Below are 13,914 nucleotides of genomic sequence, written 5' to 3'. Positions count from 1 at the left end.
TTTCCGAATTGCATTTAATGTCAGTGCAACGCGGACATTCCTGGGCTTATGAACCCAGAATTCCTTGGATGCAGAATATTTACTGCCATGGATAAGAAATGTCTCCCTTTACCTGGCTTTTAAATTAAAACAGTGATTTGAGCATCGTCTTAATGCATTTGTAGTCAATACTAATTCTGTTGTTGAAAATAATTATCAAACTATAGGAAGAAGTGAGGTTGCTGGGCCAAGTGGTCCTTAAAACAGGGGATTTCCCATCTCCCAGAATGCCCCTAGGCCCAGATGCTAGAGAGGCAAAAGAAACAATCATAATAGCAGAGAATGGACGAAATGCAACCTTGCAGATGTTTTATAACCCTGCAAACAATTGGAATTTCTCATTTTCTCCTCCAGCAAGTCTCTGCCTCTCCCTGTTATTCACTGGTCCCTCGGGTTTGGCTGACTTCAGTTGATGTTGAAAAGACAGGCAAAGATTGGCTGGGTTCCACATTGGATGAGTGACCACTAGGAAATCTTCAGGTTGTAATCCAGGACTTGAAAGAATGCAGGATTAAAAACATAGACACACACCCATATTGTTATGAATAAAACTTCAGGGAGCTCCTTGGGAAGTCACCGGGTGGTCAGCTTGATTCCAAGGAGACTTGACCTTGAACCTTCCTCTGTAGGACATCTCCTGCTTTCTCAAAAGACACTCTTCTATTTCACTTGCTTTTGCCCCCAAGACCTAGAGTAGCATCTCAATTGCTGCTGCCAAATTCTTCCTAACTCACCAATTCCCATAGCTAAACCACATATTTTATCTTGGCTGGACCTGATGGGAATTAATAACCCCAAAATCTGGTGGCCATCATTCCCATCTAAGTGGTCCCTGTCTCTTTAGGATAGGCCCATCTTGTCCAAAAAGGGTTCCAAGCCTTTCATGGTCTAATCCCCCAGGTGCACCACTATTTAAACCACTCCATGACTGAGTTATGCAGGCAAGTCTGCCACCATGTGCACATCAGTGCTTCCCCATTTTATGTTATTATCATGTTATATTATTCATATTATTATTTATGTTATTATTCATGTTTCATCATCACTCTGCAGCCTGCAGTGGCTGCCGATCAGTTTCCGGTCACAATTCAAAATGTTGGTTATGACCTATAAAGCCCTACATGGCATTGGAGCAGAATACCTCCAGGTATACGAATCCCAGCGACCGATTAGGTCCCACAGAGTTGGCCTTCTCCAGGTCTCGTCGACAAAACAATGCTGTCTGGCGGGACCCAGGGGAAGAGCCTTCTCTGTGGTGGCCCCGGCCCTCTGGAATCAGCTCCCCCCAGAGATTAGGACTGCCCCCACCCTTCTTGCCTTTCGCAAACTTTTGAAAACTCATCTATATCGCCAGGCATGGAGGAATTGATATATCCTTAGCTGTCTTGACTTTATGTATGGTGTGTTTGGGTTGTATGATTGTTTTTAACAGGGATTTTTTAAACTGTTTTAACATTGGATTTTTAGATGATGTTTTACTTGTTGTGAGCCACTCCGAGTCCTTGGAGAGTGGCGGCATACAAATCTAATTTATTATTATTATTATTATTATTAATAATAATAATAATAATTATTATTATTATTATTATTATATTTGTCTATTTTGTCAAGTAATTATTGGTAGTATACAAAGATATAACAATGTTTATATACATGATACTAGTAAGAGAGAAACATTAGGACAGGGGACGGAAGGCATGCTGGTGTACTTATGCACACCCCTTACTGACCTCTTAGGAATCGGGTGAGGTCAACAGTGGACAGTTTAAGGATAAAGTTTTGAGGGTCAGGTGATGATACTACAAAGTCAGGTAGTGAGTTCTGTGCATCAACTACTTGGTTATTAAAGTCGTATTTCCTGCAGTCCTAGCTGAACCTCTCTAGAGCCTACAAAACCTATGCCAGACCCATTCTCGAATACAGCTCATCTGTCTGGAACCCCTACCACATCTCAGACATCAACACTCTCGAAAATGTCCAAAGATATTTCACCAGAAGAGCCCGTCACTCCTCCACTCGAAACAGAATACCCTACGAAAATATCTATCCTGGGTCTTGAAAGCTTAGAACTGCGCCTAAAACAAGATTTAAGTATTGCCCGCAAGATCATATGCTGCAACGTCCTTCCGGTCAATGACTACTTCAGCTTCAACCGCAACAACACAAGAGCACACAACAGATTCAAACTTAATATTAACCGCTTCAAACTTGACTGTAAAAAATATGACTTTAACAATCGAGTTGTCGAAGCGTGGAACTCATTACCGGACTCAATAGTGTCAACTCCCAACCCCCAACACTTCTCCCTTAGACTCTCCACGATTGACCTCTCCAGGTTCCTAAGAGGCCAGTAAGGGGCGTACATAAGTGCACTGATGTGCCTATCGTCCCTTGTCCAATTGTCTTCCTTATCTCATATATCATATATATTCTCTCCTTATCTCTTATATCATATATATTCTCTCCCTCCCATCTACTTCTCTTCTTTTTACTTTCTATCATTATATATATTGCTTAATGTCTATTCTCTTTCATATGTATTGTATATTGGACAAAGAATAAATTAAAATAAATAAATAAATAAATAAATAAAAGGTTTCCAAGCACAAAATTTGCCTTTCAGGCTAAGCAGGGGGCATTCATCCATCTCTAGGCTATCAGTGCACCCTAGCCTCTGCCTGGCACACAATCTTCACACCATCCAGGTACAGGCTTTGTAATGATGGAGTTATTCACAGCCTCTCCGTGGAGGAGCAGTTTGGGAATGGCTGTGTCACCCAGAATTGGGACAGAAACAGCAACACAGATTGTCACCTGAGTGCAAAGGTCAGACCTAGTCATTCCACCAAGGAATCAGCTACCTTTGCAGGGACTCACCTGGTGGTCAAAAAGTTAGGATGGAGGCTTGTAATCTTCAGATTCAATAGATGATAACCCCCCACTCCATTGTAATGCCCTCCCCATTTTAGTATTTTTCTGGTAATCTTAATGTGATATGACTGATGTGTGAATGTTTATATTGTGGTTTTAAACTGTAATGTTATTATTGTATTTTTTTTATTGTTGTAGGCTGCTCTGAGTCTATTTGGAGAAGGGCGACCTATAAATTAAAAAAAATAAAAAAATAAATATTGCTGTAGTGTTTTAATATTTTATGATATTGTTTTATTGGATTGTAAGGACCGCATGATAGTGAAACGGTAGGGACATTATGTTTTGTGCTGCAAGGGAGGGAGGGACTGAACCTGGATTGTAGGGTCTCTCTCTCTCTCACACACACACACACAAACACACACCAATCTTGTTTGCACCCACTGGCGATTTTGCTTCTTCCACGGAGAGGGACACGCTCCCTCCATCTCCCGTGGAAAGTCGCTTGGTTCCCACGTAGCACAAACCCGCAACTTGACATTCAAGGGGCATTTGCAATACTCCGAGCAGCGTTTTCTTCCAGCTGACTGTCTAACTGATGTTTTTCCCCCGATTGGCACTGAAAGTTGCGATTTCTTTCCCGATTCGAATTAAAAAGGTTTACTTTCTTCTCGCGCTTGGCGAGTCAGTCCCAGGAGTGAGAAAGAGCCGAGAGTAAAGAAAAAACCTTTTAGGAGTTCCTCGCTCGGCTTCGTCGCTCTCGGTTCCCGCAATTGCCTTCTTCTGAGTCTGACCTGGGTGCAAAGAACAACCCGGCTTGGCACTTCAGCCCGGGTTTGAAGGTGAAGGTAGGCAGAGGATCGGGAAGGTAGAGCGACTCCTGCTGGAGAAATGGGGGAATGGCTTCGGTGGGAGCAGCGCTTGGCGTCGGCTTCCGCTAGGAGGTGCTGCGGGAGCGGCGAAATACAATGCGGGAAAGAGCGAAGAGAGCGGGGAACGCGGCTGGTGGGAGGGGGGGGGGGACCTTCGCGACCCCCATTCCCCCCCCCTGCCCCTAGTCGGACGATAAAGGAAAAAAAAGGATTGGGTGGGGGGGCTCAAAAAGAGTCTGGGTCTCGCTGTCTTGCTCAGGCTACGCTGCAGCGGCTATTCACAGGCGCTATCCCACTACTGATCGGCACGGGAGTTTTGACCTGCTCCGTCTCCGACCTGGGCCGGTTCACCCCTCCTTAGGCAACCTGGTGGCCCTCGGCTCCCCGGGGATCACCATATTGATGCCGAACTTAGTGCGGACACCCGATCGGCATAGCCCACTGCAGCCCAGAACTCCTGAGCTCAAGCGATCCGCCAGCCTCAGCCTCCGGAGTAGCTGGATTACAGGCTCGCGCCACCGCGCCCGGCTGGTACTGCCGCCCGGCCGAGCTTACTTAGAGAAGCTGAGCCCCGTGACGTCACAGGAGTGGGAGGAGAGAGGGCGGCTCACTGCCTTTCTCTGCGCCTGCGCCGTTTGCCCTTTCCTTTTCTCCCTGCCACTATGGAATGCTGTACAGTACCAGGAGCTCTACTGGAGCCACCCGAGAAAGTTGGAGCAGGGCTCCCGGACCTCCCCTCTCCCCCCTCTTCGCCCTCGGAAGGGCCTAGCGCCCACTCCCTCTGCCCCACACCGCTCTCTACACTAATCCCAGCCGGCCCTGGCAGCGGCAGGAAGTGGGCAAGCGCCCGGCAGCGGGGAGGGAGAACAGCAATGGATTTAACAGAGTTGGAAGGGACCTTCGAGGTCATCTAGTCCAACCCCCCATTCAAGCAGGAGACCCTGCACCGTTTCTGACAAATGCCAGTCCAATCTCTTCTTGAAAGTCTCAAGGGATGAAGCTCCATTTGTCCGAATTGGTGTTGGGACTCTTATTTGGGGGGGGGGGGAGAAGGGGGGGGGGGCTATTATACTAAATGATCCACAAGGTCCCTTCCAACTCAAATAAGTAAACACCAAGAACTCCTCATACCAATCTTGAGGTATAAATATCCACCTTTCTCTCACACCCACCCAAGTATGAATGCAGATAATCCTCCACTTACAACAATTCTTTTAGTCACTACTCAAAAGTGACTTACTACTAGTCCTCACACTTAAAACTGATGCAGTATCCCCAATCATGTGTTCAAAATTCAGGTGCTTGGCAACTGGCATGTACTTAAAACAGTTCCAGCTTCCCTGGATCAGGTGATCATAGTTTGCAACTTCCCAGACAGCCTCCTACAAGAAAATCAATGGGAGGAAGCTGGATTTGCATAACAACCACACTATTCATTTAACCATGTTTAAAAGCTGATAAAATTGGCTGAGACTCACCCAACCCTTCATGGCACCGGACCAGGATACCTGCGAGACCGCCTTCTGCCGCACGAATCCCAGCGACCGGTTAGGTCCCACAGAGTTGGTCTTCTCCGGGTCCCGTCGACTAAACAATGCCGTCTGGTGGGACCCAGGGGAAGAGCCTTCTCTGTGGTGGCTCCGACCCTCTGGAATCAGCTCCCTCCAGAGATTAGGACTGCCCCCACCCTCCTTGCCTTTCGTAAACTCCTCAAAACCCACCTCTGCCATCAAGTGTGGGGGAACTGAGACATCTCCCCCTGCCTATGTAGTATTTGTGTATGATAGGATTATATCTATGTTTTTATATACAGTATTGGGGTTCCTTGTTTTTAGACTTTTAAATGTACTATTGTTATTTTTAGATTTTAATTATTAGATTTGTCATCATGTACTGTTTTTATCACTGTTGTGAGCCGCCCCGAGTCTCTGGAGAGGGGCAGCATACAAGTCTAATAAATCATAATCATAGAAACATATAAGACTGACGGCAGAAAAAGACCTCATGGTCCATCTAGTCTGCCCTTATACTATTTCCTGTATTTTACCTTACAATGGATATACTGTATGTTTATCCCAGGCATGTTTAAATTCAGTTACTGTGGATTTACCAACCACGTCTGCTGGAACTTTGTTCCAAGGATCTACTACTCTTTCAGTGAAATAATATTTTCTCACGTTGCTTTTGATCTTTCCCCCAACTAACTTCAGATTGTGTCCCCTTGTTCTTGTGTTCACTTTCCTATTAAAAACACTTTCCTCCTGAACCTTATTTAAACCTTTAAGATATTTAAATGTTTCGATCATGTCCCCCTTTTCCTTCTGTCCTCTAGAGTCTAAACCATTGTTTCCCAACCTTGGCAACTTGAAGATATTTGGACTTCAACTCCCAGAATTCCCCAGACAGCGAATGCTGTCTGGGGAATTCTGGGAGTTGAAGTCCAAATATCTTCAAGTTGCCAAGGTTGGGAAACACTGCTCTACACTATACAGATTGAGTTCATTAAGTCTTTCCTGATACGTTTTATGCTTAAGACCTTCCACCATTCTTGTAGCCTGTCTTTGGACCCGTTCCATTTTGTCAATATCTTTTTGTAGGTGAGGTCTCCAGAACTGAACACAGTATTCCAAATGTGGTCTTACCTGCGCTCTATATAAGGGGATCACAATCTCCCTCTTCCTGCTTGTTATACCTCTAGCTATGCAGCCAAGCATCCTACTTGCTTTTCCTACTGCCCGACCACACTGCTCACCCATTTTGAGACTGTCAGAAATCACTATCCCTAAATCCTTCTCTTCTGAAGTTCTTCATAACCGCTTCATTTAACAACAGAAAGGCTGGCCCGAATTGTAGTGGTAAATTGAGGACCACCAATAGATACAATTAGAGAGTTGGGACCTGCTCGTGGCGCCTTAAAAGGCCTGTTTTGTTATTTATCTTGTGGGAAGCCCCCCCCCCAAAGAATGAAATATTTTGGAGAATATTAAAAAGGCAAGATTGAATATTTTCTCTAAAGGAGAAATAGGGAAAACAAATCTGAAGGGAGGGAGAAACCAGCCCCAGTCTCCCTGCCCCCAAGCAGAGACTGTGGAGGCCAAATTTTAGAAACACAGATTTGGAAATCTGTTCAGAAAGACTGGGTCAGAGAGAGAGAGAGACTCCAGATAAGCAACAAGGGAAAGTTGACAAGATTAACTCAGACAAACACCTAGAATTTGCATTTTCCCTTTTGCTTATAGAGCCAGCCTTGACCCCATAGGAATCTAATAACAGCCAATTAAACAGTGTATCAGGTAAGACTTAATGAACTCAATCTGTATAGTCTGGAGAACAGAAGGAAGAGGGGGGACACAAGAACAAGGGGGCACAATCTGAAGTTAGTTGGGGGAAAGATCAAAAGTAACATGAGAAAATATTATTTTACTGAAAGAGTAGTAGATCCTTGGAACAAAGTTCTAGCAGACGTGGTAGATAAATCCACAGTAACTGAATTTAAACATGCCTGGGATAAACATATATCCATCCTAAGATAAAATACAGAAAATAGTATAAGGGCAGATTAGATGGATCATGAGGTCTTTTTCTGCTGTCAGTCTTCTATGTTTCTATTAAAGGACATGTTCTTGTTCAGGAACAGCAAGCTTAAGTACAAATCCCAAAGAAGGTGTAAAAACCCACCCAGTCTCAGCTCCATTTGGTCAGCTGCCCCAGAACAACATGCTGTTGGTGGTTCTGTTCATCAATGAACAGAATCTCCTGCAACTTCTAGACGCAAGTTGTTCCACTGGTTGATTGTTCTCACTATCAGAAAGTCCCTCCTTAGTTCTAGGTTGAATCTCTCCTTGATCAGTTTCCATTTTTCCTTGTCTGGCCTTCAGGTGTTTTGGAGAATAGCTTGACCCCCTCCTCTCTGTGGCAGCCCCTCAAATATTGAAACACTGCTATGATGTCTTCCTTGGTCCTTCTCTTCACTAGACTAGCCTTGCCCAGTTTCTGCAATCATCTTTTATTTTTAGTCTCCAGTCCCCTGCTCTCCTCTGCACTTTTTCTAGAGTCTCAACATCTTTTTTATGGTGTGGTGACCAAAACTGGATGTACAGTGTTCCCTCGATTTTCGCGGCTTCGAACTTCGCGGAACGTCTATACCACGGTTTTTCAAAAATATTAATTAAAAAATACTTTTTTCCCCGTATACCATGGTTTTTCCCGCCCGATGACGTCGTATGTCGTATGTCATTGCCAAACTTTCATCTGCCTTTAAAAAACATTTTTTAAAATAAACTTTAATAAATAAACATGGTGAGTAATAATCTAAATGGTTGCTAAGGGAATGGGAAATTGTAATTTAGGGTTTTAAAGTGTTAAGGGAAGGCTTGTGATACTGTTCATAGCCAAAAATAGTGTATTTACTTCCGCATCTCTACTTCGCGGAAATTCGACTTTCGCGGGCGGTCTCGGAACGCATCCCCCGCGAAAATCGAGGGAACACTGTAGTACTCTAGGTGTGGTCTAACTAAGGCTTTATAGAGTGATATTAGTATTTCACTTGATCTTTATTGTATCCCTCTGTTAATGCAATTTGGGATTACATTGGCTTTTTTGGATGCAGTTGCACACTGCTGGTTCATATTTAAAATGGTAAAAATGGTTGTCTCTAAGATCCTTCTCACACTCAACGCTATTAAGCCCAGTTTCACCCAGTTTTTATGTTTACTTTTGGTTTTTCTTACCTAGGTGTAGACTTTCCTTTTCTCTATATTGAATTTTACTTTGATTTTTTTTGTTTTTGTTTTAATTATAATTTTAAATTATAAACAAACAAAACAAGACATATAGACACACTTATATACAAGAATACAAATTGAATTTGCTTAATACTTTATACTTTACAATTCTGTTTCTATTAATTCATTTCCCCCCCTTAAATGTTAGTTCAATTCTTTTTTCTTTTCTATCCAACTCCCCCCAAACTCTATATTGAATTTAATTTTGTTAGATAGGGCTCAGTTTTCAAGACAGTCAAGATCCATCTGGACCTTGAGGCTATCTTCTAGAGTGTTACCTACTCCTGCCTGCTTAGTATCATCTGCAAATTTGATAATTTCCCCTTCTATTCCCTTATCTAAGTCCTTTATGAAGATATTTATATAGAAATTTATTTATAGAGGACTTTATTTATAAAGTCCCTTGGGAGTTGGGTGGCATCCAAATCTAAATGAATGAATGAATGAATGAATGAATGAAGAATAAAGAATAAAGAATAAAGGAAGGAAGGAAGGAAGGAAGGAAAGAAAGAAAGAAAGAAAGAAAGAAAGAAAGATGGTGATCACATGCACGGTGCCAGAACTGGGCTTCTGCACATGCTCAGAAGGGAAAAAATAAATACAATCAGTTAAATAAAAATTCAAAAAAAATAAAATAAAAAGATGGTGATGCCCTGGACTGGCACCGATTGATTTGGTTCGGTGATGTCATCGTGACATTACCAGCGGGTCACTACCAGTTAGGGTGAACCCATCCGAACTGGGAGGAACTCACTCCTCATGCGAGGGCACGTAGTGTGCTTGCAGCTGTGTATGTCCACATCTCTTCCCCTTGGTCCAGGTGCTCTCTCTATTCTCTCTCCCCAACCTCCAGGCAGAAGACCTTATAAGCATAGAGACTTGTGTTATTTTCATGATTTGTATATTTTCTAACTGTTTGGGAGCTGCCAGAGACTAAACCTACCTAGCATAGTTCTGATTTAGCCCCAAATTGCTGCCAGAGCAGGCAGACCTGAGATAAATTGGTGGTCTGCTCATACCATCCCAAAGGGATATTTTGGGGATTTAAGAGCATCTCTGCAAATAAATGTACTAGAAGCTTGGAGTTTACTTTGCAGCATATCAACTTCAGATAAAAAAAAGAATCTTTAAAAAAGTCATTGCAATACATTCCTAAATAATAAGCATCCCAGCATCACATTTTCAGCCACCAGAGAAATTTTCAGGCTGCAAAGTCCTTTATTCTTGAGTCCCTTCTGTCACCTAACTTCCAAAGGGAAACACTACAGCAGTGTTTCAACCTTTTAATGCCGCGACCCTTTAATACAGTTCCTTATGTTGTGGTGACCTCTAACCATAAGTCTAGCGCCAATTCTCCCAACAGAGCTTTAAGCTGACTGGCAGGAAGGTCAGAGGGACACCCTCACTGTAAACGTCTGATTGGTTGGATTGTAAAATATGTTCCAAGGCGCCAGAATAGAAACTTAAGTTCTTAACACCATGGGAAATTTGTCTTTCCCCATGGTCTTAGGAGACCCCTGTGAAGTAGTCATTCGACCCCCAAAGGGGTCCTGACCCCCAGGTTGAGAACCACTGCACTAAAGTTTTAAGACATTTCCAAATTGCAGTTCAGTGCTGGCATTCCTGGGATTATGAACCCAGCATCCCTTGGATGCGGAATATGTACTGCCATAGTTAAGAGACGTCTCCCTTTACCTGGCTTTAAATTAAAACTGTGATTTAATTGCATCTTAATGCATTTGTAGCGAGTACCAATTCTGTTGCTGAATACGATTCTCAAACACTAGGAAGAAGTGAGGTTGCTGGGCCAAGGGGTCCTTAATATGGAGGCGTTCTCATCTTCCAGAATTCCCCTTGGTCCAGATGCTAGAGAGGCAAAAGAAAAAAAGTAGCAATAGCAGGGAACAGACAGAGTGCAACCTTGGAGATAATAATAATAATAATAATAATAATTATTATTATTATTATTATTAATTGGATTTGTATGCCGCCCCTCTCCGTAGGTTGTTTTATAACCCTGCAAACAATTGCCATTTCTCCTTTTTTTCTCTAGCAAATCTCTGCCTCTTCCCTTTATTCACTGGTCCCTCGTGTTTGGCTGACCTCAGTTGATGTTGGAAAGACAGGCAAAGATTGACTGGGTTCCACCTTGGATAGGTGACCACTGGAAAATATTCAAGTTGTAATCCAGGAGTGGAAAGAATGCAGCAATAAAAATGCAGACACACATCTGTACTGATCTGAGCTGCTTGGGAAATCACCAGGAGGTCAGCTTGATTCCAAGGAGACTTGACCTTGAACTTTCCTCAGCAGGTCATCTCCTGCTTTCTCAAAAGAGGCTTTCCCCCTTCCCTTACTTTTGCCCTCACAAGATCTGGAACACTTGCAGGAAACCATCTTAATGCCAGATCCTTCTCAATTCACCTTTTCCCATTAGTAAACCATATATAGTTTATCTTGGTTGGAACTGAATAAATGAATTAATGGCCCAAAACCTGGTGGGGATCATTCTCATTCAAGTGGGCCTTTTCCCTTTAAGACCGATCCAAAAAGGGTACCAAGCCTCCTGTTAAATATGCATTGAAGCAATGTAAATAAGTACTGAACGTTGATTGGTTGAGACGTTGACAGTTGAGTTTTGGCGGGAGGTTGAAAAGTATATAAGGAGCGTCTGGCTCTGTGTTAAAGCCAGCCAAGTTCCTTGCTGAAATCACTCCGAAAAGAGCTGAACCGAATAAAGAGTTTTCTTTGAACCGGCTGCCTCAGTCTTCTTCACCTCCTATGGCCTAAAGGTGCTCCACTATTTAGATTGTCTAATACCCCCCACCCCATCCGCCCACCCCACGACTGCACCAGAGTTGTTCCAGCAAGTTGGAGAAATAGCATTTTTCCTTTCTGAACCTCTTTAGCTTCCCAGGCACCAAAATTTGCCTTCCAAGCTAGTAATATTCATCCATCTCTTGGCTATCAGTGTGCTCCACAACCTCTGTCTGGGTGACAACTTTCAGACCAGGAAGACAGGCCATCCCCAATCCCTTTGCTTTCTAATGATAGAGTCACCCCATCCCTATTGTAAGAGCAGCCTTTGCGTTGCTCTGCCACCCAGAATTGGAACAGAATCTACAACATGGAGGTCACCTGAGTGCTACCTTTGCAGGGATTTCCACTGGCATAAAAATGTAGAGCTGGAGGATGGATCTTCGATTAAATAGATTTTAAGTATCATCTTAGCTAAATGGCGGGGTATACAATGGAGTGGATATGGTATCTTCTATTCCTAGGTCCTCAAACTTGGCCTCTTTAAGACTTGTGAACTTCAACTTCCAGAATTCTCAAGCTGTCTGGAGAATTCTGGGAGTTGAAATCCACAAATCTTAAAGTTGCCAAATTTGAAGACCTAGGAATAGAAGATACCATATCCATTCCATTGTGTACCCCGCCATTTAGCTAACATGATACTTATTGTTTTCTATTGTTTTTAATCATTTATAACTATGGTTTTATCAGATTGTAAGAAAGACGGTGAAATGGATTGTATAAAATTTTAATAAATCAGTAAAATTAATAAATATATTAAATAAACGCTTCTTTTGCAGGATATTATTCATTTTTTATTTTATTTATTTTATTTGTCAAACAATTATAGGATGGTAATTTGTACAAATAAAACATTTTTATTTATTTATTTAGTCCAATACACAATACATATCGAAGAGAATAGACATGAAATATTATATATAAAGAGAAGATATAAAAATAGAGAAGATATATGAGAGAAGAAATGATATACAATGATACCTTGTCTTACAAACTTAATTGGTTCCGGGACAAGGTTCTTAATGTGAAAAGTTTGTAAGACGAAACAATGTTTTCCATAGGAATCAATGGAAAAGTGATTAATGCGTGCAAGCCCAAAATTCACCCCTTTTGCCAGCCGAAGGGCCCATTTTTGCACTCCTGGAATTCCCCTGAGACTCCCCGCCATGGCACTTCCGGACTTCCATTGCCAGCGAAGCACCTGTTTTTGCGCTGCTGGGATTCCCCTGCTGGGATTCCCCTGCAGCATCACAAAAACACGGAAGTCCGGAGGTGGGGTTTCCCATAGAGGGGAGCCTCAGGGAAATCCCAGCAGCATAAAAACGGGTGCTTCGCTGGCAACGGAAGTCTGGAGGCGGGGCATCCCAGAGGGGGCGGCGGGTTTGTAAGGTGAAAATAGTTTGTAAGAAGAGGCAAAGAAATCTTAAACCCCGGGTTTGTATCTCGAAAAGTTTGTATGACGAGGCGTTTGTAAGACGAGGTATCACTTTATATGAGATAAGGAGAGACAGTTGGACAGGGTATGAAAGGCAGGCTAGTGCACTTATGTACGCCCCTTACTGACCTCTCAGGAACCTGGAGAGGTCAATCGTGGATAGTCTAAGGGAGAAATGTTGGGGGTTAGGAGTTGACACTAGTGAGTCCGGTAATGAGTTCCACGCTTCGACAACTCAATTGCTAAAGTCATATTTTTTACAGTCAAGCTTGGAGCAATTAATATTAAGTTTGAATTTGTTGCGTGCTCTTGTGTTGTTGCAGTTGAAGCTGAAGTAGTCATTGACAGGCAGGATGTTGCAGCATATGATTTTGTGAGCAATACTTAGATAAGTAATGAGAAAAAGTAATGATAGAAGACAATAGGACAGGGATGGTAGGCACGATGATGTGCTTATGCACGCCCCTTATCGACCTCTTAGAAAGGGGGAGAGGTAAATTGTACATAGTCTAGGGTTAAAGGTTTAGAGGTTTGGAGAAAAAACCACAGTCAGGTAGTGCATTCCAGGCATTGAGTTTGCTGAAGTTGTATGTCTAGTTTGGAGTGGTTGACATTGAGTTGAAAGCTATTTCGTGCTCGTGTGTTGTTGCGCTTGAAGGTGAAGTAGTCACTAACAGGAAGGACATTTTGGTGTATGATTTTATGAACTATAGTTAAGTCAGAGAAGAGGCCGAACTTGGATTGTGGGGGTCAGACACATCCCATCTCAATCTTGTTTGCGGATGGTGAAACCAATAATAATAATAATAACATTTTTTGAAGGACTTTGTGTCTTGTGCTGCGGTGGGAGGGAGGGGCCTAACCTTGATTGCAGCCCACCCCCGAAACTTTTGCGCCCACTGGCAATTTTGCTGCTTCAACTACGAGGGAGACGCTCCTTCCCTCCCCCGTGGAGAGTCGCCTGATTCCCATGAAGAACAAACCCGCACAACTTGACACCCAAGAGGCATTTGCAATACTCCGAGCAGGGTTTTCTTCCTGCTGACTGTCCAAACTGATGTTTTTCTGCCGTTTGGCCCTGAAAAGTGGGATTCCT

Source organism: Erythrolamprus reginae, chromosome 1 (genome assembly GCF_031021105.1).
Source record: "Erythrolamprus reginae isolate rEryReg1 chromosome 1, rEryReg1.hap1, whole genome shotgun sequence".
Classification (NCBI taxonomy): Eukaryota; Metazoa; Chordata; class Lepidosauria; order Squamata; family Dipsadidae; genus Erythrolamprus; species Erythrolamprus reginae.
The sequence above is the reverse complement of the archived record's forward strand: the minus strand, read 5'-3'. Positions refer to the sequence as shown.